This window comes from Cryptotermes secundus, unplaced genomic scaffold (assembly GCF_002891405.2).
Source record: "Cryptotermes secundus unplaced genomic scaffold, Csec_1.0 scaffold560, whole genome shotgun sequence".
NCBI lineage: Eukaryota > Metazoa > Arthropoda > Insecta > Blattodea > Kalotermitidae > Cryptotermes > Cryptotermes secundus.
Window position 1 is genome coordinate 344,008 of NW_019729218.1, and position 20,848 is coordinate 364,855.

Here is a 20,848-nt window from a genome sequence, read left to right on the forward strand (position 1 = left end):
CAAAACTGTCCTTTATATTCGTTTATAAGACGGTAATTACAGAGAGACTTGATTAGTGACGATTCATGGAATTGGTTGTTTTATTGATATAGGTTCGACTTGTATATCCTCCAAATTATGCCATAATCCTTTGTATTATCTGCGTGCTTGTGTGCAGTAAATATTACTCTAGCGCTCACTGATTTTCAGCCCTATATGTCTAAAGGAAAAGTTGTTCCTGTACTTGAAGAAACTATGAGGATATGTGGGAAGTGGAGGTATGGCTTTTTGCGTTAACTTCTACGCTAAGGAGATGAATGTGAGTGATCAGACTCGTGTCCCGGGGACATCGCCAGCTAAGTGGACGGCCGGCGAAGAGAGAAATCTCTGTCCCTTCCGGGAATCGAACCCCGGTTGTCAAGCTCTTATTCTTCTAACTGTAGTGCATGGGGGCACGCGGTACCGTAATCGGTTGTGGCACTATGCTTCAAGCCTGCAGGTCGCGGGTTCGATTCCCGATGAGGTAATTGGATTTTTCAATTGACATAATCCTTCCAACCGCACTATGGCCCTGGGGTCGACTTTAATAGAAATGAGTACCAGGAATCTTCCTGGAGGTAAACGGCGGCCTGCGCGTAAGGCAGACAACCTCACCGCCATCTGTGAGACGATTGTCTAGAAGATGTGGGAGTCTCGACGTCTCACAAGCCTATGGGTCTCCACGGCATGTTACAGGAATAATTTTCTTTTTGCCTTACTATATTGACTGAGATATATCGGCTTTTGTCCTTATACTGTAGCAGTTTTTCTCCAGACAGTGAGACGTGCTCTATAATATCGCCAAATCTTTTCCCTCGCTGGATGTTAGCATGAACAAGCAGGTCCAGGTAATGGTCACGTCATAGACTTGAATATATGGAAGGGACCCGGTTCGAATACAAGCCACGCTACAAGTTATCTTGACTGAGGGTTTTCACCTATTGGCGTGTGCTTACCAGTCACGATAATCTTTGTATCTAGTTCTGCAGTTGAAACAGCGCCGTTAAACGAACCAAGAATCGATCAGTTATACCTACACAGTAGTATATGTTTTTACATGGGGTAATATGTTTTGTTTATTTATTTCGAGAGAAAATAAATATGGATATTTTAAAATTGAAAACCTGTGATCTTTTTGAAATATTTTTTTACTTGAAGTAGTTTCCGGTTTATGTTCTGGCAGAAAAAAATAAAAATATACAGTATATTTAAAGTATCATTTTATACTACCGAAAGGTATGAACGTTTAACTCTTTTCAGCATGAGAGAGTCAGAGAAGGGGAATTGTCAGCATACTAGCTGCAATTGTCAGTAAAACTGCCACGACGCGTCAGTACTGGATCCAACGTGATTAAGTTCCCCTCGTATTGTGCCAGTCAGAAGATGTGTATGAATCTATAAAACTATCACCTTTCGTTCATGTCATATCGCATTACATATGTTAATAGTCCGAAATATAAAAATTCTGACTCTTTCATTTTCGAAACACAAACTTCTATTAAATAATATTTAACAATCCAGGTAATCCAGGTCCTACTTCAAAGGAAACTCTCTAAATCTTCTTTATAGGGACCAACTGGATAGTGAAATTTAGGAAAACTCTGTCTTAATTCTGAGATTAGTATGAAACACACTGTATGGAAAAAATGCAAAATATTTTTTAATATTGAATCGGATGATAAAGGTAAAAAAAGGTAAAGCTATCCCTGTAACAGGCTGTGAGACGTCGAGGCTCCCACATTTTCTCTAGACAGTCGGCTCACTGATGGCGAATGAAATTCCTCAAAGAAAGGATATGGAAACGGCTCTGCGGCCCGCAGGCCAGTTATGCTCGAATACGAATATTATGAGAGATAAATTTCCTAGTATGTGTATAAAATTCCATGCTTTTGACTAATCATGCACAAAAAGTATGAAACTCAGTGTTGCCCCTGGGCCATATTAGGTACACCACTGTTCTACGAGTAATATGAATTTGATCTGACTTCAAACTTCCTAATGGTAAAAGTAAAGCTATCCCTGCAACAGGCCATGAAGACCCATAGGATTGTGAGACGTTGAGCGTCCCACATTATCTAGACAATCGGCTCACAGATGGCGGTGAGGTTGTCAGCCTTACGCGCCGGCCGCTCTTTACCCCTTACGAAGATCCTTGGTACTCATTTCTGTTAGAGGCTGAGTCGACCCCTGGGGCATAGTGCGCCTGGAAGATTAGGTAAACTAAAAAAAAAAAAAATGCAATGCCTTCATCGAGAATCTAACCTGCGACCATCCGGCTTGTAGCATAGTGCCTCAACCAACTACGCTACCACGAACTTCCGTTGAATCGGATGGTACATATGGCAACTACTGTGCTTTAAAGACGACATTTTAAATTTTATTTACGACTGAAAATGGTGATATAGTATACAGGCTTATCTAAAAGAATTTCGTATGTTGGAGACGATTCATATTTTTATATAAATATTTCATGCAAGAAAATATCTTCCCTGATCAGTAACGTTCGAGGAATTTACCATACATGGCATGTTACCACTCGCCAGTGTCACATAACGTATGAGACATTTAAATCATGTTGAAACCGTTTCAATTTGTATGCAGCTTCTGTACTCATGTTCCACCTTGTTTTCCATGTATTTTCTGCTGCAGCATAGCACAAAGGCCAGATGATCTGATTACGTTAGTGATTACCATGAAATTTTACATTGAAAGCGAACTGAAGGAAGAAGTCGCGGGAACAGTGTCTGTGGAAAGGGGACACACTCCTGTGTTCTGATCGCTATCTGTCCCTTACATTACGACCTGCCGTACGTTCTTTGTTCTACTGCTCTGGTTTATACGGTCGGTGCATTTTATGTAGGCCAAGGTCCGAAAATGTCCCTTACCAGGATCTTTCTAGTCCTGAGGTGTGTGTGGGGGGGAGACGAGGTCTATGTTGCTTATCTTACGTCTGAAAACGACATCGGTGGAATTCAAATTTAACGAGCGTCCTGAGAAAAACAGAGTTTAATATAGCCGAAACAGCCGGTGGTTCAGGATTTTGTTCAGAATTTTATGTGCATTTGGACGCTATACTCATCTCATAATCTCAGAATCGAATGTTTCATAGCTCAGTTTTAAGTAATGGCTGAACTAACGGAGGTTTCTTGTGGTTTTCTCCACTACGTTCCTTTCAGATTCTTACATATGCACAACTGATGGCATTGCCACATTTATCCGAGGCTGCAGGGCTGTGTGACGTTTATAGTTCAACCTAAGTGACTTGATTGGACGATGTCATTCTTCGTAATTTTATGTGATCAAGAAATTCACCGCTGTTTAAGGAAACCGAAGTTTCTTTGGCGTATTCAGAGAAGTATGTCAGTGAAGTGTATCATGAAACAGACGAATTTAGGCTACACCCTGTTTCTTTAAGATCAGTTTTAATCATGCAACTTGATGGTGTGACTAATTGAAGATATTTTCAAACTCATTTTCATCATACCAGCTTGGAGAAAACTGCATAATGAGGAACCTCATAACTTGTACTCTTCTCCAAATATAATTAGAATGATCAAGTCAAGGAGGATGAGGTGGGCAGGGCATGTAGCACGAATGGTGGAGAAGAGGATTGCATATAGGCTATTGGTGGGAAAGTCAGATGGAAATAGATCACTGGGAAGACCAAGACATAGGTGGGAGAACAATATTAAAATGGAACTTAGAGAGATAGGATGGGATGGTATGGATTGGATTGATGTGGCTTCGGATTTGGACCAGTGGAGAGCTCTTGTGAACACGGAAATGAACCTTCGGGTTCCATAGAACGCTGTGAAGTTCTTGAGCAACTGCGTAACTGGCAGCTTCTCAAGAAGGGCTCAGGTCCATGAATGAGTGAAGAAGTTGTGTTAACGAACACTGATCTTTATGAAGTGTGTTTATGTGTGTTAGTTATTAAAATTGGTTCTGACACGCTACAGGGAAAATGAGTTACTTGTATGGAGCGTGGTATCCATTATGTGATTTGCTTTTCATGCAAACGATGCGTTCTACTGCGCAGCTGTGAACACAGGATTATACTGTCATGAAATTGATAGCGTTACGGCAAGTAACGCAACGCCAAACTGTTGCAGGCCGCTCCGTAGTGCTTCCTTAATGTGGGGTTCCGTTAGGTTTCGCTTCTTAATGCATGGTATCAAGGGCTCTGCCTGAGGAGAGAAGGCCTGCCCACCCCTACACCTTATAATTTGTCATTCGGTCGCCTCGTCCATATTCAAGTTTACAGCTACTCTCCGTTTGGTCTCTGGCAGCGACTGAAGTGCTGGCCCGTCATGTGTTAGCAGCTTCGAATTAACTGAAAGCAAATGGGGAGTGATAATGACCGTATTACAGGTACTACTAGCACCACTGCAACTGATTGTGGGTAGTAATTCACAATAAGTAGTAGCAGTAGCAGTAGTAGTAGTAGCTTTATCAGTATTAGTAGTAGTAGTTAGTACTAGTAGGAGTACAGGTAATAGCGGCAGTATCAGTAGTAGTAGCAGTAGCAGCAGCTGTATCAGTAGTAGTAGTAAGTAGCACCAGTACTAGCAGGAGTAGAGGTAATAGCGGCAGTATCAGTAGTAGTAGTAGTAAGTAGCACCAGTAGTAGTAGTAGTAGTTAATACTAGTAGTAGTAGAGGTAATAGCGGCAGTATCAGTAGTAGTAGTAGTAGTAGTAGTAGTAGTAGTAGTAGTAGTAGTAGTAGTAGTTAATACTAGTAGGAGTAGAGGTAATAGCGGCAGTATCAGTAGTAGTAGTAGTAGCAGCTGTATCAGTAGTAGTAGTAGTAGTAGTAGCAACTATCAGTATTAGTAGTAGTAAGTAGCACCAGTAGTAGTAGTAGTAGTAGTAGTAGTAGTAGTAGTAGTAGTAGTAGTAGTTAGTACTAGTAGGAGTAGAGGTAATAGGGGCAGTATCAGTAGTAGCAAAGCACTTTTTAGGTGCAGTCTCAGTTGCCATTCGCAATCCTGTTTGTAATGATATGAATGCATGTTAATGTCTTAATCTGACCGTTATTCCACCTATGAAGTTTTATCTGATCCATATTGTGATATTAGGAACCGAGATAGCTCAGTCGATGTAGTGACTAGGCTACATCTTGGACCACCGAGGAGTCGGGTTTCGATTCCTTGTTGGAAGAAAGAAATTTTTCTTTTCTCCATAACGTCCAGACCGCCTCTGGAGGCCACCAAACCTCCTATGAATGGGCGCCGGGGGTTGTTTCCCCTGTTATAAAGCGGCCGTTGGCGTGAAGCAGACCACTCATCCCCACTTAGGTGCCGAGGTTGAGAACGGTGGAGTTATAACTAAGGGATACCTTTATTTTTACCTTTTCTTGCTGTGATATTGGCAAGGAAGTCAGCAGTATCCGAGACGAAGCGCGGGTACTTTTATGCATACTTTCCTTATTTTGATATAACGAAGGAAGGCTTATGAGATCACTTTGCTGTCGGTGTCCCCCTCTCCTAATTTTAACGTTTTCTATGCAGTCCATGTAGTATCAGAGGAAAGTATGCGATTTAGTTGTTCCCAGAACTCCTGTTCTACTTAAGTTCTAAGTAACAACTGGATGCCAGTATCGTGAGCGCCATTAATAGCTGTTTACGGTCGATTGGTTTCATTCTCTCAGTACGTTTGCCTGTACAACTACCTTTGGATTCCCGGCAGCCAAATCTAGACCGGCTGAAGGCTTTCCTCAGAGTCTCCTCGTCCTGAAGTTCAGTTTACATGGAGCTCTGTTTTTGTGTCCGTGGTATGCTTTCTTGGAGACTCGTTTTGGTACCGGGACATTTTAAGTATTTCACATACGAGTGCTACTGGCTACTGGCTGGATGACTGAGGGATCAAGAGTTCGTGTCTCGTTAGAGTCGAGAATTTTCTCTTCTCCACTTCGTCCAGGCAGGCTTTGGGACTCACGCAATATCCTATCCAGTGGGTACCGGGGGCTCTTTCCACGGAGGCAAAGGGGTAGGGGCTAGTGCCGAGATCAAGAGAGTGTGGCTGTATACGAAGAAAGCAGTCTTCTGGGATGTGGCACCCTGTAGATGTGGTGTTAACCGACGTTTCGGAGAAACGTATCGCCTCCATCTTCAGGGTAGAAGGAAAAATAAGAAATCCGCAAGCGAAGAGACCGTGAGAACCGGTACAAGCAGAGTGGTGTTGGAAATACAGCTATGTGAGCGCGGGGGGGGCAAGTGTACGTTTACTCCCCCATACGCCTTCATGGCGTAGTGCTTAATCAGTTAAGCACAGGGACAACTTTACCTTTTTACATATTACTGCTTTGGTAGGCAGTTCTTCGCATTTAACGGAACTGATACTTTTGGGCCTAACGGATTGAGACACGCATACATTTTAATGCTGCAAATAACAGCGAAAGCGCTGTGAGATTTGAGGTTCTAATGATGGTGACTATGAAGTTTACTATCTTCTTTGATGCGACGCCTCGTAATGTGGGGTATACATACCAACGTTTCGGAGGAACCTATTAGCTACAATTTTAGACCACAAGAGTAATTCGCGTAGGGAACTGAGGGTAGAGATACAGGGAAAGGTTGATCTGTTTTCCCTCTTTATCAATATCATTAGCCCTAATAAGGGCCACAGTTTCACATTGTCTTGCAGCCCGGTCCCTTTCCGCGCTTTCCTATATGCGTATCTTCCCTTTCTTATACTGATTACTTGTCAACCTTGAAAATAGAGGCAGCAGATTCCTCCGAAACGACTGTACCTATTTACAAAACTACATGATTTGATAGGTCGCGGGATCGAATCCCGATGAGGTGGATTTTTTCAATTTACCTATTCCTTCCAGCCGCGCTATGTCCCTAGGGTCGATTCAGCCTCTAACAGAAATGAGTACCAGGAATATTCTTGGATTATTGTTGGGGGTAAATGGCGGCCGGCGCGTAAGGCTGACAACCTTACCGCCATCGATGAGCCGATTGTCTAGAAAATATGGGAACCTCAACATCTCACAACCATATGAGCCTCCACGGCCTGTTACAGGGATAGCTTTACTTTTTACTTTCTTTTACGTGACTTGACATCCCAGAAGGCGGTAAGTTTCTATGGACGCGTTGACTTTTGCGCATGCGTGTCCAAGTCCGAGCTTTGTAATTACAATGGCATAGAAACAGCTACCGAAAAGAGCCGTGGATAGAGAACACAATAACAACGTACAATTATTTGTTAATAAAATTTGACTTTGAAATATGTGTCGAGGGTGCATATATCCCAAGCCCCGCTTGGGGTCGTCATGATAAAATCACAAAATGTAAGGTAACAATAGGTTATAATGGAATTAAATTTATATTCAAACTAGGAGCGCTCAGTCTGTGTTGCATCAGCTCCTCTACTCTCACAGAGCCTTCTGTCTCCGACCGCGGGGTCTCAAATCCTCACCTTCATTGAATATCCTTCTCTGTTAATCACCGGTGAACAATATACATCGGCTACGAATTTAATGCCACATAATGACATCATAACTCTGTATTACAAGCGCGTGGTCTCTGTATCGCTCAAGTAGATTTCCTCTTGTATCTAATACATGTTTCGTTAACTTAGATATCAGCGTGAATTCTACAATTACTTATCAACAGGTGGTCCAACAACTTAGCGGACAAACATTCTACCCCGCCTGAAATTAATCGTGACAAGCTGAGCTACAGAATGTAATAATCTAGTCTGGAGTTTGTAGTGGAAAACTGATAACTTACATATCGGGTGTCCGAATGAAAGGTATCCAAAATAAAAAGAAAATTATATTTCGGAAAGTAATTGTCATACACGTAGCCGGTTTATGTCATCGGATAGGAAAACCCTGTAGGTTTTTTTTTTTTCATGCCCGGCTTACGCGCATGCGCCGCCACATTTCTGCCACCGTATTAGGAATCACTTGGACAGAGTGATGGCTGGGAGATAGATCGGCAGAAGTGGATCAATCGCTTGGTCTCCAAGGTCACCAGATTTAACCCCACTGAATTCTTTCTTGTGGCGTTATGTGAAGAACATTGTCTACCAGGTTAACATCAACGACCTTCAACACCTGAAAGCCCGCATAAGGGACGCTGTGTCTATGGCAACACCAAACATGCTTCAAGCAACACGGAAGGAGGTCGAATATCGTCTGGATATTTGTCGTGCCACCAAGGGACCCCACATTAAAATTAGTTTCCCTTTGTAGTGATGTAACCCATAAATGTGTATAATAAAAGCTTTCTGAGATATACTTGTTTTATTTTAGATACTTTTTATCCGGACACTCTGTATATTTATACTTTTGACTGAGGTATTTTTGGAAAACCTCGTGCGTCATGCGGACATGTCTTGCAGGTAATAATCCAATTCGTCTCTGTGAAGAAAAAAAGGTTTTGGCCTGCGACCCCCCTCTCTTTATCATTCTGGACAGGCTGAAATTTGTAATTTCATTGTACAGTAATTTAAGGATCAATTCTCGTTTTGACAACGATGATTATGTTAATAACATGGTCCCCTATCGGTGTAAGTTTACTCCGTAAAGGAATACGCGCTGACAGCGTCTGATTAACGTGGCTCGGAGATCTGATTAATCTTAGACAAATACACAGAGCCAGCTATTCAACCCCATCGAGCACGCTCACCACCCTATCCATTTTCATGATATTTATCTCAATTTACATAGCTGTCATTTCGTGAGCGTATATTTGTATTTGGCGATGGGGCCCCAATCGTCTGCAATTTGATCCGATATAGGGTTGTAATGACGGATCATTTTCTCATCCTTGGAAGATTTCCGAGACGAAAGAGATCAGGGCCCCAAGATGCCTCGCAAGTCGCATCACGCTTTTCTTGTATCGTGATATCAATGATTTACAGAAGATCCATTCTTGTTGGGTGTATCTGAAGGCCTGTCGCCGCTACACGCACGACTCTGACCGCTGGATAACCCATACACCATGTATGTTTCGAATGTACTGTACCCACTTATTGTCCAGCGGGCTGTCATTATTTGCAGTTTTTTTTATTTATTTATTTGGGTTGTGGATAGGCGTGTGCTGTAGAAGCTCCAGTTAGTTGAAATGATAGCCATTGCACCAGCGTTGTATACTCAAGTCAGCCAAAGTATATGCTTTCAACAAATATTAAGTATACTTAAGTCAGCCAAAGTATATGCTTTCAACAAATGTTAAGTATACTTAAGTCAGCTAAAGTATATGCTTTCAGCAAATATTATGTATACTTAAGTCAGCCAAAGTATGTTTTCAACAAATATTAAGTATACTCAAGTCCGCCAAAGTATATGCTTTCAACAAATACTAAACTTTACAGATCTTTCTCTTCAGAGAACTGGCCTTAAGCCGTTCTAGTTAACTCCATCGAGCAGAATCGTTCTTGGGAAGCTGATAGTTCACCAGCTTGTCAAGAAATTAGCAATTAACCCTGTTCTGAGACACTCCACAGCAACCCATCCTATTTCTTTAAGACCCATTTTAATATTATTCTCTCTCCTACACATTGGCCGTCTACGCGGCCTCTTTCATGATTTTCCGGGTCAAATGACGTATAAACTTTTCATAATTTCAGTATGTGCTACAAGCGCGACCCGTGTTATCCTACTCAATTTTATTAACATCTGACGGGGCAAGCAGTAGCGTACCTGGCGGAGACACTATCCAAGCCAGAAGGTCGTGGGTTCGATTCCCGATGTCACTGGATATTTTTTGACCCAATCCTTCCAGCCGCACTGTGGCCCTGGGGTCGACTCAGCCTCTAACAAATAAGTACCAGGAATCCTGACAGTAATGGGAGGTCGGCGCGCAAGGCTGACAACCTCACCGCCATCTGCTAGCCGGTTGTCTAGAAGTTGTAGGAGCCTCGACGTCTAACAATCCTGTGGGCCTCTGCGGCCTGTTACAGGGATAGCTTTATCTTTATTTTATTTTACCCTCTGAGTGACTGGCGGCTCTCAGGAAGGACTCAGTTCCATGGCGTTAGTGAGTTAATACTGTTAGGTGAAAAGTTAAAATTACGAAGCTTTTCAATATGCAGTTTCCTCCAACCTCCACTTATTCATTTCTTCCTAGAACTGTTATGACGTCACGTAGTCTTCTGATTGATGTATCCTTATATTGCGGAATATAATGAAGCCTGCCTGCCTGCCTGTACCAGTTCTTCTTATTCCTCCCAGATGGAATTTATAAACGTCACCAAACTGTCTATCGTCATTAAGTTCAGCTTGCTCATACTTTTGTGTTATGACCTTGAAAATTTACCGCGTAACAAGAGACTTGCCTTCTCGGTATCCGGAAGTCCTGTGGGAAGCACCTGGAACCGGATGAAGAAACTTGGTCCAGGCCGGCTACGTACATTCCCAAAGAGCTTACGAGCTTTTATAGTCTTCAAGATAAACTTTTTGAACTTGTCATGCCTGTAAGGTGTTATTTTATTGTTCCGAAGGATCAGTCATTGTGAACTTCAATACCTCTAGCTGTAGTAATACCTTAAGACAGTCTGTAATTAATTTCATAAAAGTTTATCCAGTACCGCCTGTTTGGTCTAGTGGTCGGAGTTCCTGGCTACAGATCCAGAGGTCCGGGTTCGATTCCCGGCGCTGTCAGATTTTCTGAGAAGTAGTGGGTCTGGAACGGGGTCTACTCAGCCTCGTGAGGATAAATGAGGAGCTATTTCAAGGAATTAGCCCCACTGCTTTGGGAAACCGAAATTAACGGCCGTGGGGATTCGTTCCGCTGACCACGTGACACCCTCTATCCGCTAAAGTTGACACTAACTTCGCAGACAAGCGGCGGTCGCTCGGTCAGTATAGTTCGCTTGCGGATTACAGGCGTCGGAGTCTTAAAGTTTATCCAGAGTTCTTAAACACGTTCGTGAGGGTGGCCGTCTCTGTCGGTACAGTAAGGTAAAAGATGAAGTTGTCCCTGTGCTTAACTAATTTTGCACTCCGCCATAAAGGCGTATGGGGGGGTGGATGTATAGATCCACGTTTTCTGTAGTTCACCTAATGTAAAACAAATAAAATCTATTAAAATTTGCTATTACAATTTTTCCTTTAAATTTTGTAAAATTCTTATTACACCTCACAAGGAGCGTTGTCAGCTTGTTTAGATCTGTATCCCTTCCTTCTGATATTTTATTGCAGCTGCCTGTTTTTCTGTTCGTAAGCCCGTTGTTGTGTTACGTCTCTAATCTGTAATTTTGCCCCTTGCTTGTGCGTTGTTCCCTCTAGCAGCGGGTAAGCGTTCTGGGACTTTAAATGTATTCTGATATATATATTCAGACATTTCGCGGGAAAGTGCTGTTTTCATCTTCAGGGTAGAATATTAATCCGATTGTGAAAACTGGTACTGGAATAGGGAGAGGAAGTACCAGGTCAGGAGCCCTGAGAATCGCAAATCTGACACGCCGCTTACTCTTCTATGTTCATAATTGAGGCAGAATGTTCCTCCGAAACGTCCGTAACTATCTACCATCTATCTATACTGCTTAACACTCCTGAAGACAGTACCGAACAGGCTGCTGTACGGGTAATCGAGACTTATATTTGTACCTGTCTCACGCTGGTTTCTGCCTTGGCTTTTTCTTCGACCCTGAAGATGGAAGCTATATGTCCCTCCGAAACGTCGCCTGCAGTCAACAAGCAAGCTGTACTTGCTACCTGCTTCATGCTAGTTATTTTGCTTGACTTACTCTTCTACCCTGTAGATGGAGGGGACTCCACGGCGTTATATCTACATAACCACCACTGTGAGAACGTAAAATCCTACATTGTGCTTAGAGGTTTTCGGGACACTGCCTATTGTGACTGAAATTTTCATGCTTTTCTTCAGTCCTTCCGCGAACACGCCGGGATAGTACGACCACTTCCTTCCATATCCTTTCTAGTTATCGTTCACTATCATTCTCCCATCCGATTGTGTACAGGATTGATACTGAAGACGTAGTTAAATAACCCACATATCCGGAAGACAATAAGTTCACATTCACTTCTGTGAAAGCCACAAATCTTACGTTCCACCCTATACTTCACACAAAGAATTTCAAGGAAGGAAGTGGTTTATTTGTCTGTATATCCGAAGGATTGTGGGGTGGGCAGCGGGAGTTCTGAAATGTTAGATATAAATACATATTTTCCGGGGCTTTCATTTGAGTTTTATCTCTGTTTGGAACGGAAAGTGTATATACCTTCTGTCGCTATAGTTCTTGTCGAGATATTGTGTGTATTCATGTTATTATTCTATAACCATAATTCCACCAAAAAGCCAACCTTCTGAGTCACGAGTTTTCCAGGAACTTGTCTGACGCGTACCGTTGCAGGAAACAGTTACATAACATCACACCAACTGCATATGATCATTTTCTTTCCAGACTTAGTCTAAGTAATGACAGATGCAGAAATATGTGTGGCTGATCTAGTCACTTTATTTCGTGTCCTTGAAAGTAACATTGCTCTCAACTTGCCGTTATTTGCCGTTCCCAGGTCGCTCAGAGTTTTACGTAACTGGCTATATTTTTCCATAAATTGCAACACAAAGGATAGGTCGAAGCCAGCAGTTCAGAACTTGGTAAGGACAATAAAGATTAAGATTATATTTGTAATGGCGTTAAGAAGACATTTAATTCGGAAAATGCTTGCTAATGCTCATTCAGTTCAGAATAACTTGTACTCTTCTCCAAGTATAAGTAGAATGATCAAGTGAAGGAGGATGAGATGGGTAGGGCGTGTAGTACGAATAGGGGAGAGGAGGAACATGTATAGGATATTGGTGGGAAAGTCGGAAGGAAGGAGACGACTGGGAAGACCAAGACGTAGGTGGGTGGTCATTATTAAAATGGATCTTAGAGAGATAGGATGGGATGATATGGATTGGATTGAGCTGTCTCAGGATATGGACCAGTGGAGGGCTCTTGTGAACACGGTAATGAACCTTCGGGTTCCATAAAGTGCTGGGACGTTCTTGAGTGACTGCACAATTAGCAGCTTCTCAAGAAGGGCTCTGCTCAGTGAGTGAGTGAATGAGTGTGGTAATAAGAGCCTAAGATTGAAACATATTATAAACATGGAATAGAACTCTTCTTGAGAAGCCAGTGCTTCTCCAGCTTGCTTTAAAAATTCTTAACCTTTGTGTTGAACCAGAAGGTTCGGTGCTGTGTTCACACTAGCCCACCATTGTATTCTCTTTTGATGCACATTAATCCCGTTGCCCCTTGCGACGGTCGTCTGGCTGGGCAGCCGGATTCTAAGTAAGAGAAAGATTTTTGTTTTCTCCACGTCGTCCAGACCGGCTCTGAGGCCTACTCAACGTCCTATAGAATGGGTATTGGGGGCTCTTTCCCCGAGAGTCAATCGGCCCGACCGTGAAGCTCACCACTCACCATCCATTGGTAAGGTGAAAACTGCGTGGAGCTACACCTCCGCTACCGCGTACGTCTTCCTGGCGTCGTGCTTGATTAATTAAGCACAGGGACAGATTTACCTTACCTACACATGGTTGCCCCAGTGTTCTTTTCCCTTGTGTTTTCCAGCTGACGTTGTTAAGCAATTTTATTTGTTTCTATCTGTCCTGATGTTCCGCCCATCGAATTCTATTATGAGGGGGCACGCGGTAGCGTACTTGGTCGAGGCACTACGCTACAAGACGGAAAGTCACGGAATCGAATCCCGATGAGGTCATTGGATTTTTCAACTGACCTAATCCTTCAAGCCGCACTATGACCATGGGGTCGACTCAGACTCTTTAACAAAAATGAGTACCGGGAATATACCTGGAGGTTAAGGGTGGCCGGGGCGTAAGGCCGACTGTCTAGATGATGTGGGAGCCTCGGCCACCCAAACCTCTATGGGCCTTCACAGCTTGTTACAGGGACATCTTTAGCTTTTTTACTTATTCTGTAACGGTTGTACATCCCTTTGTTGGACCTTGGACACCTTTTAAGTTTCTTAATCCTGTACACACTCTGCAGGACGCCTTGGAAGAGGGATCAGCCCGTCGCGAGACCTCTTCCTGCACACAGAACAACACAAACAGAATAAACGCATACAGACATCCATGCCGTAGACCGCGCTGCCGCTGTGATTGGCGCTAAATTTCATCACCCTAACAATATTGTGAAGAGATAAGAAATTGTAGTTGTACCTGTTGGTTTGTTTGGGCGTGAAACTTCGTCTCTCACTGTGTGATATAAGAACGTAGATTTAGTGGGAGAGTGCTCTAGTTTCGTGTTGTGACGTAACGATTTGCGAATTGGATCTGCTCTTGTGTTCAGGTGTCTGATAGTCGTTATGTTGACACACAACATGTATATCCCTTTCGAAACTTCGGAGCCGTATTGTTTACTGTGGGATTTATATCCCATTAGGACATATATAAATGTATTAATATTGCTTTGATTATATTCTATGTATGGTTTTAAAGTTTTTAATGGAAACTCAGATTTTCAGAATGTTCACTACACGTAGAACTAGATCATTACTGAAAATACTGACCCTTGATTTTTTTCCTTCCACAGACACGAATTTATGCATGTAAATTACGAATGTATCACACGACCTAAGGAATACACAGGACAGTGCATGAGTCACTAGCTCATGTCGATTAATACTTTTTTTTTGTTGAGATCCCCATTTATTTGCAATCTGTATGAATACATTTAGCAAATTGTTGTGAGTTGTGTGAAATGACGTGTGGAGGGGAGCTCATTAGTTCCCCTCCGTATATCAATAGGTTGGGGCCTGGTGGGAGAAGGGGAGAAACTTAAGCTAAACTTAAAACTAAACTACTAACTAAGATTATATTTTGAATCTGGTGATCAGATCGATTGGCTGGTGTCGTTTGAGGCGCCTTAGGTCTGGTGGTTGAAGTAGTTGAGCTGCAAGTTCGTTGGGGTGTGTATGTAGTCGAGCTCTATATTGGGAGCTCCATTGGCTGATCTCTTCCTTGATTGTGTTGATTTGAAGATCACGCCTGATGATCGTATTTGGGACGTACCATGGCGCGTTGGTTATTAGGCGCAGTACTTTTGACTGGAAGCGTTCCAGTATTTCTATGTTGGAGTTGGATGCTGTCCCCCAGAGTTGTAATCCGTAGGTCCAGATGGGCTTGAGGATGACCTTGTATGCCAGAAGTTTGTTGTGTATTGAGAGACTGGACTTTCGGCCTATAAGCCAGTACATTCGATTAATACTTCTTTTATAGCAGAACCCCAAGGTCCAATTCCACTAATACCAAAACCCACTTTCCGACATGACGATATCGCAGTCGGCATAGCGACTGCCTAAAGGCTGGACGGCCGAGGGGTCGGATTTCGAATCCCTGTAGGGGCAAAATTCTTTATTCCTCCATGTCGCCTAGACCGCTTCTGGAGCCCACCCAGCCTCTTCCTTTGCGGGTACTGGGGCTCTTTCTCCTAGGGTAAAGCTGACCACTCACCAACTAGTACCGAGGTCAATAATGCGTGGATCTATACACCACTCCTACATACGCCTTCGTGATCTGTTTCCATTCGTCCTTACCGTCTCCCTGAGATTGACCTCAGTGGTATTTCCGTATCGTTCAGAAAGGTCCTTGCAAGTAGTTTCCGCGTCGATTTTATGTAGGAAGTGTAGTTGTGATAACTCTTCCTTGATGACAGTGTTCAACAGACGTGTGTGGCATTACCACGAAGCTTTTTACTGGTGGAGATTTATTAATCTGGCATGTACATAATTAAATCAACGAATTCATCTCACGTTCCTGTATTTTTCTAGTGGTTTCTCTTTCAAAGAGCTGATTTCTTACGAATGTTGCCTGGGAAATTGACATATTATGACAGTTGCTAAGTGTCCGTGGTGTGGAAGTTACCCACAAGTGTAACCAAATAACTAACTGGGTACAAGGAAAGGAGTGTATTCTCTTCAGTGGTTCGCAGAAGGCCGGACAGAAACCGCAGGAACATCGGTCAAGCGTTGTTACCTAACCGCAGTGCACTTGTTCTACTCCATAGGTGGAACACCGGTTTCAGCTGTGCTGTAAACATTGTCGGCATCTTCTGTCAGATAATCTCAAGATGGATGTTGGTTTACATCCGTGGCGACAAACTAAAATACAGTTGGGACAGCGCCGTCGGTATAGCGACTGACCAAATGGTCGGAGTTCGAGTCCTGGTAGGGTCAAGTATTTTCTCTTGTCCACGTCGTCGTGACCGGCCCCTGGGTCCCACCCAGCCTCCTATCCAATGGGTACTGGGAGCTCCTTCCCCGGAGGTAAAACGGCCGGGGCGTGAAGCTGTCCACTTACTTCCAGCTGATGTCAAGGTTTAGAAACCGTGAATTTATACATTACTCACCCATCCGCCTTCATGGCTTAGGACTTAATTAATTTTACTTACTATATCTCACATGGGGCACGCCGCAGCATAGTGGGTTAAGGCACCATGTTACAAGCCGGAAGGTTGCGGGTTCGATTCCCAGTGAGGTCATTGGATTTTTCATTTGACCTAATCCTTCCAGCCGCACTATGGCCCTGGGATTGACTCAGCCTCTAACAGAAGTGAGTACGAGGAATCTTCCCGGGGGTAAAGGGCGGCCGGCGCGTAAGGCTGACAACCTCGCCGCCATCTGTGAGCAGATTGTCTAGAGAAAATGTGGTAGCCTCGATGTCCCACAACCCTGTGTGCCTCCACGGCCTGTCACAGGGATAGCGTTACCTTTTTACACAGTTCATAAGAGCCCTCCACTGGTCCCTATCCTGAGCCAGATTAATCCAGTCCATACCACCCCATCCCATCTCTAAAATTAATTTTATTATTATCCACCCACATACCTTCTGGTTCTTCCTAGTGGTCTCTTTCCTTCTGGCTTTCCCACCAATATCCTATATGCATTCCTCTTCTCCCCATTCGTGCTACATGTCCTGCGCATATCATCGTTCTTGACTTGATCATTCTAATTATACATGGAGAAGATTACAAGTTATGAAGCTCCTCATTATGCAGTTTTCTCCAACCTCACTTCATCTCCCTTCGGCCCAAGACAGCAGACGAGAAGACAAAAGCTTCTGGACTGAATGGTAGCAAGCATTACCCGATTTCAGTCTCCTCTTAATTTTCTCTTGAATGAAATTTTGATTTGTTACTGTCGTTTCCAAATATTTGAACTGTGCCACGTTTTCAAAACATCCGTTACCTATCTTTATGTCGTGATACTGCCCTGCATTTTGGTGACGTGATAGCAACATATGCTTAGTTTTCTCTGCGATTTCTTCTAGTGTCAATTATAGTTTCTGCGTTTTTCTTTATGACGTCTATGTTATATCCAAGTAGATACACATCATCAGTATAGACCAGCAGCTGATGTGTCCCATTTAATATAGCAAGCCATATATTATTGTCAAATTATGTTTTATGTGTATGCCTTTTATGGTTCATGCTTCGTTATGCTTTTCATTTATGTTTATTTAACATGTATTGTAATTTATAAAAACATTCATGAACCAACAACATTTTAGGAGCGAATAATAAATGACAAAGATGACAAATAAATAAAATGTTAAGGTTAACTAGGTACGAGTTGGAAAGTTACGTACAACGGAACAATTATGGTGTGTACGCTGTTGCCTTGTGAGTGTCGGTGCGTGTGGCTGGCTGGCTGGCTTCCATGAATGTTTGAAAAGGCATGTTCTCTAATACTGAAACAGTAAGTTGGTCCTTTCCCTGGAGCGAATACAGTCACCTCACCATTGCCGAGTAATGTCTCTTTTTTTTTTTTAATTCGCTTAGTTGGGGGTGGAGTCCTACGCGGTCCACTCGGCACGGCGGCCACTGATTGGCCTATTGTAACCTGCCCCGGGTGATTATGATGACGGAGAATATGGTGGAATGAAGATTGGCAGGGGAAACCGAAGTATTCGGAGAAAACCTGCCTCAGCGCTACTTTGTCCACCACAAATCCTTCTTGGCCAGACCCGGGATCGAACCGGGGCCGCCGCGGTGGGGAGCCAGCGACTAACCGCTTGAGCTATGGCTCGGCCATATCCATAAATATTAGTGAAACTCCAAAATATAATGAAAACCCATTGAGCGGTTCTCGAGTTGCTACATGTAGACAGATGGACGGCCGGAGAAGCGAAGCCAGTGATCTGTTTACTGTGAACACGCCAGTGGTAGTGATTTTGAGGAAGCGCTGCATGTAGCAGATAGGCATATCATTAATAAACTAACTTCATGGAGCTGAGCCCTTCTTGAGGAGCCTCCATTTCTGCAGCTACTCAAGAATTTCCCAGAAATTATGGAACCCGAAGGTTCATTACCGTGTTCACAAGAGCCCTGCACTGGTCCCTATCCTGAGCCAGATCAATTGAGTCCATGCCACTCCATCCTGCCCCCCCCCAAGGATCCGTTTTAATATTATCCATCCACCTACGTCTTTCTCTTCCTAGTGGTCTCTTTCCTTATGGCTTTCCCACCAATATCTTACGTACATCCCTCTTGTCCCCGTTCGTGCTACATGCTAGCGTCAATTAAAATTTCCCTTTTTCGTTGTGATATCTACAGGTATGTTATCTCCTAAGATAGCTGATGACGTGTCCAATTTAATTTCAGTTATATATATATGTCAAGCAGCAGCAGTGGCGCAAGGACGATGATGCGACAGGATAGAACTGATCGTGGTCACGTTGCTGTTCCTACACTTTGCGAACTGTTGGTACATGCGTTCTTTAGAGAATAATTCGAAGCCATAATGTCACGTCTCACAGTTTACACGAAGCTGAGCTGTCGCAATACAAGGTACAGTTGGACTGGATTTGCTCAAGGACGTTGCTTAGCTCTTGGAAAAGTTCAAATCTGCAGTGATAACTTTCACCACTCGAACACTCCCGGAAACGCGGTCACACGAGCCTGGTAACTGGACCAGTAACTTGATCGCAATCTGTCCCAGTTGCATCACCGTCACTGAAATGCGGTAAAAGTCGTCGCGGGCTCGTCGAACCTTCCTGTACTTCTGCCTTCCTATTCGTGAGACCCCAGGTGCCAATCTCCGTACGTCTATTCTGTTTTGCATGATTTTCCTCAGACTTCCTATGCAATTACTTAGTGTCCTGAAAATCCTTCAAAATTCATAATCTTGCAGCCATTCAGCAGTATATAACGTAAAAAAGATAAAGTTGTCCCTGTGTTCAGTGAATTAAGCACTACGCCATGAAGACATATGGGGAAGTGGATGTATAGATCCACATTTTCTTGACCTCGGCTCTAGCTGGAGGTTAGTGGCCAGCTTCACGTCCCTGCCGCTTTACCCCCGGGGAAAAAGCCCCCGTAACCATTGGGTTGGAGGTTCGTTGTACCCCATAGCCGGGCTGGACGGTTTAGAGAAGATAATTTTTTTTAATTCATTTAGTGGGGGGTGGAGTACATCTGGGTCCACTCGGCACGGCGGCCACTTATTGGCCTATTGTACCTGCCCCGGGTGATTATGATGATGGATAATTTGGTGGAATGGAGACTGGCAAGGGAAACCGAAATACTCGGAGAAAATCCGCCCCAGCGCCACTTTGTCTATCACAAATCACAATTGACCATGCCCGGGATCTAACCCGGGCCACCACGGTGGGAAGCCAGCGACTAACCGCTTGAACTATGGCGCGGCCTATAGAAGAGAAATTCTTGAACATATCGGGACTCGAACTCCGACCCCTCAGTCGCTATACCAACTACGCTACCACGGCTCCTGCTGTATGTAACATGCGATAACTTATCCCTTGATATGGAGTACAGCAATATACAAAAACGTATTAACCCTTTAAAATACTATGCTACAAGCCGGTAGATCGCGGTTTCGATTTCCAGTGAGGTCACTGCATTTTTCAATTTACCTAACACTTCCAGTCGCACTATGGCCCTGGGACTTTCAACTGAGCAATGTTGCAACTAACTAACTGCCCTAAACCGTCCTGGTTATAACATGTCGGCACGCTCCACATAGAAAACGCCATTTTTTTGTTGCTGTAACATTGTTGCGTTCGTGTCTATAGCTGTAGGAACATGTTTACCGATCCGTTGCCTAGAAACGGTTCTGGTAAATTTGCTTATCAGGCGGTCGTTGCATAGTAACGGCTCTGCACTCTACAATACTAATAAGATTATTGTATTCTGTCATATGACACCGTGTAGTTTAGTAACTTATACCGATAGAAGAGTAACCCAGGATTTGAGCAGTTGAGGACCAGACACGCCTTTGACCGAAAGTAAAATTGTTTCTACGCCAACAGTCATGCACATGATCGAACATGTGCTTTACGTCATGACGCCACGTGGTTTGTATGGCTTCGAATGAGATGAGGAGACCTGTATGGTCATGAGTAGTGAGTAGTTAAGGATTTGTAAGGAGTCAGTCTTAGATAAAATATTCGCCTGAAGGTACTAAGAGGAAACCTCGACAAAGCCCCGTTACGATAGCCGGAATAGTGGTTCAGAACGCTATACTACGCGAATGTCTTGTACGAATAGGGGACGTGGAGATGAAACTCCACGTATACTATATCTAGGCGGTGAAGGGACTACAATGGTCTGCTTCACGCTCATGGTACTATTTCCGATGTAAAAGAGCTGTCGCTATGTTTGGAGGCTTCATACCTTTCAGAGTAATTCCGGACATGGTGGCAGCGAGGAGAAAGTAGTCCCTATTGGGGATCGATTCTCTACCGACAGTTCTGGAGTCAATCTCTTTACACTTTTATCTAAGCTTTTGATATTAATATTTTCGTCTTACATTATCAGTTGACATTATCTTCCAGGTATTGAAGTGTTTGAGCTTTCGAAGCTAATTTCGCAGACACC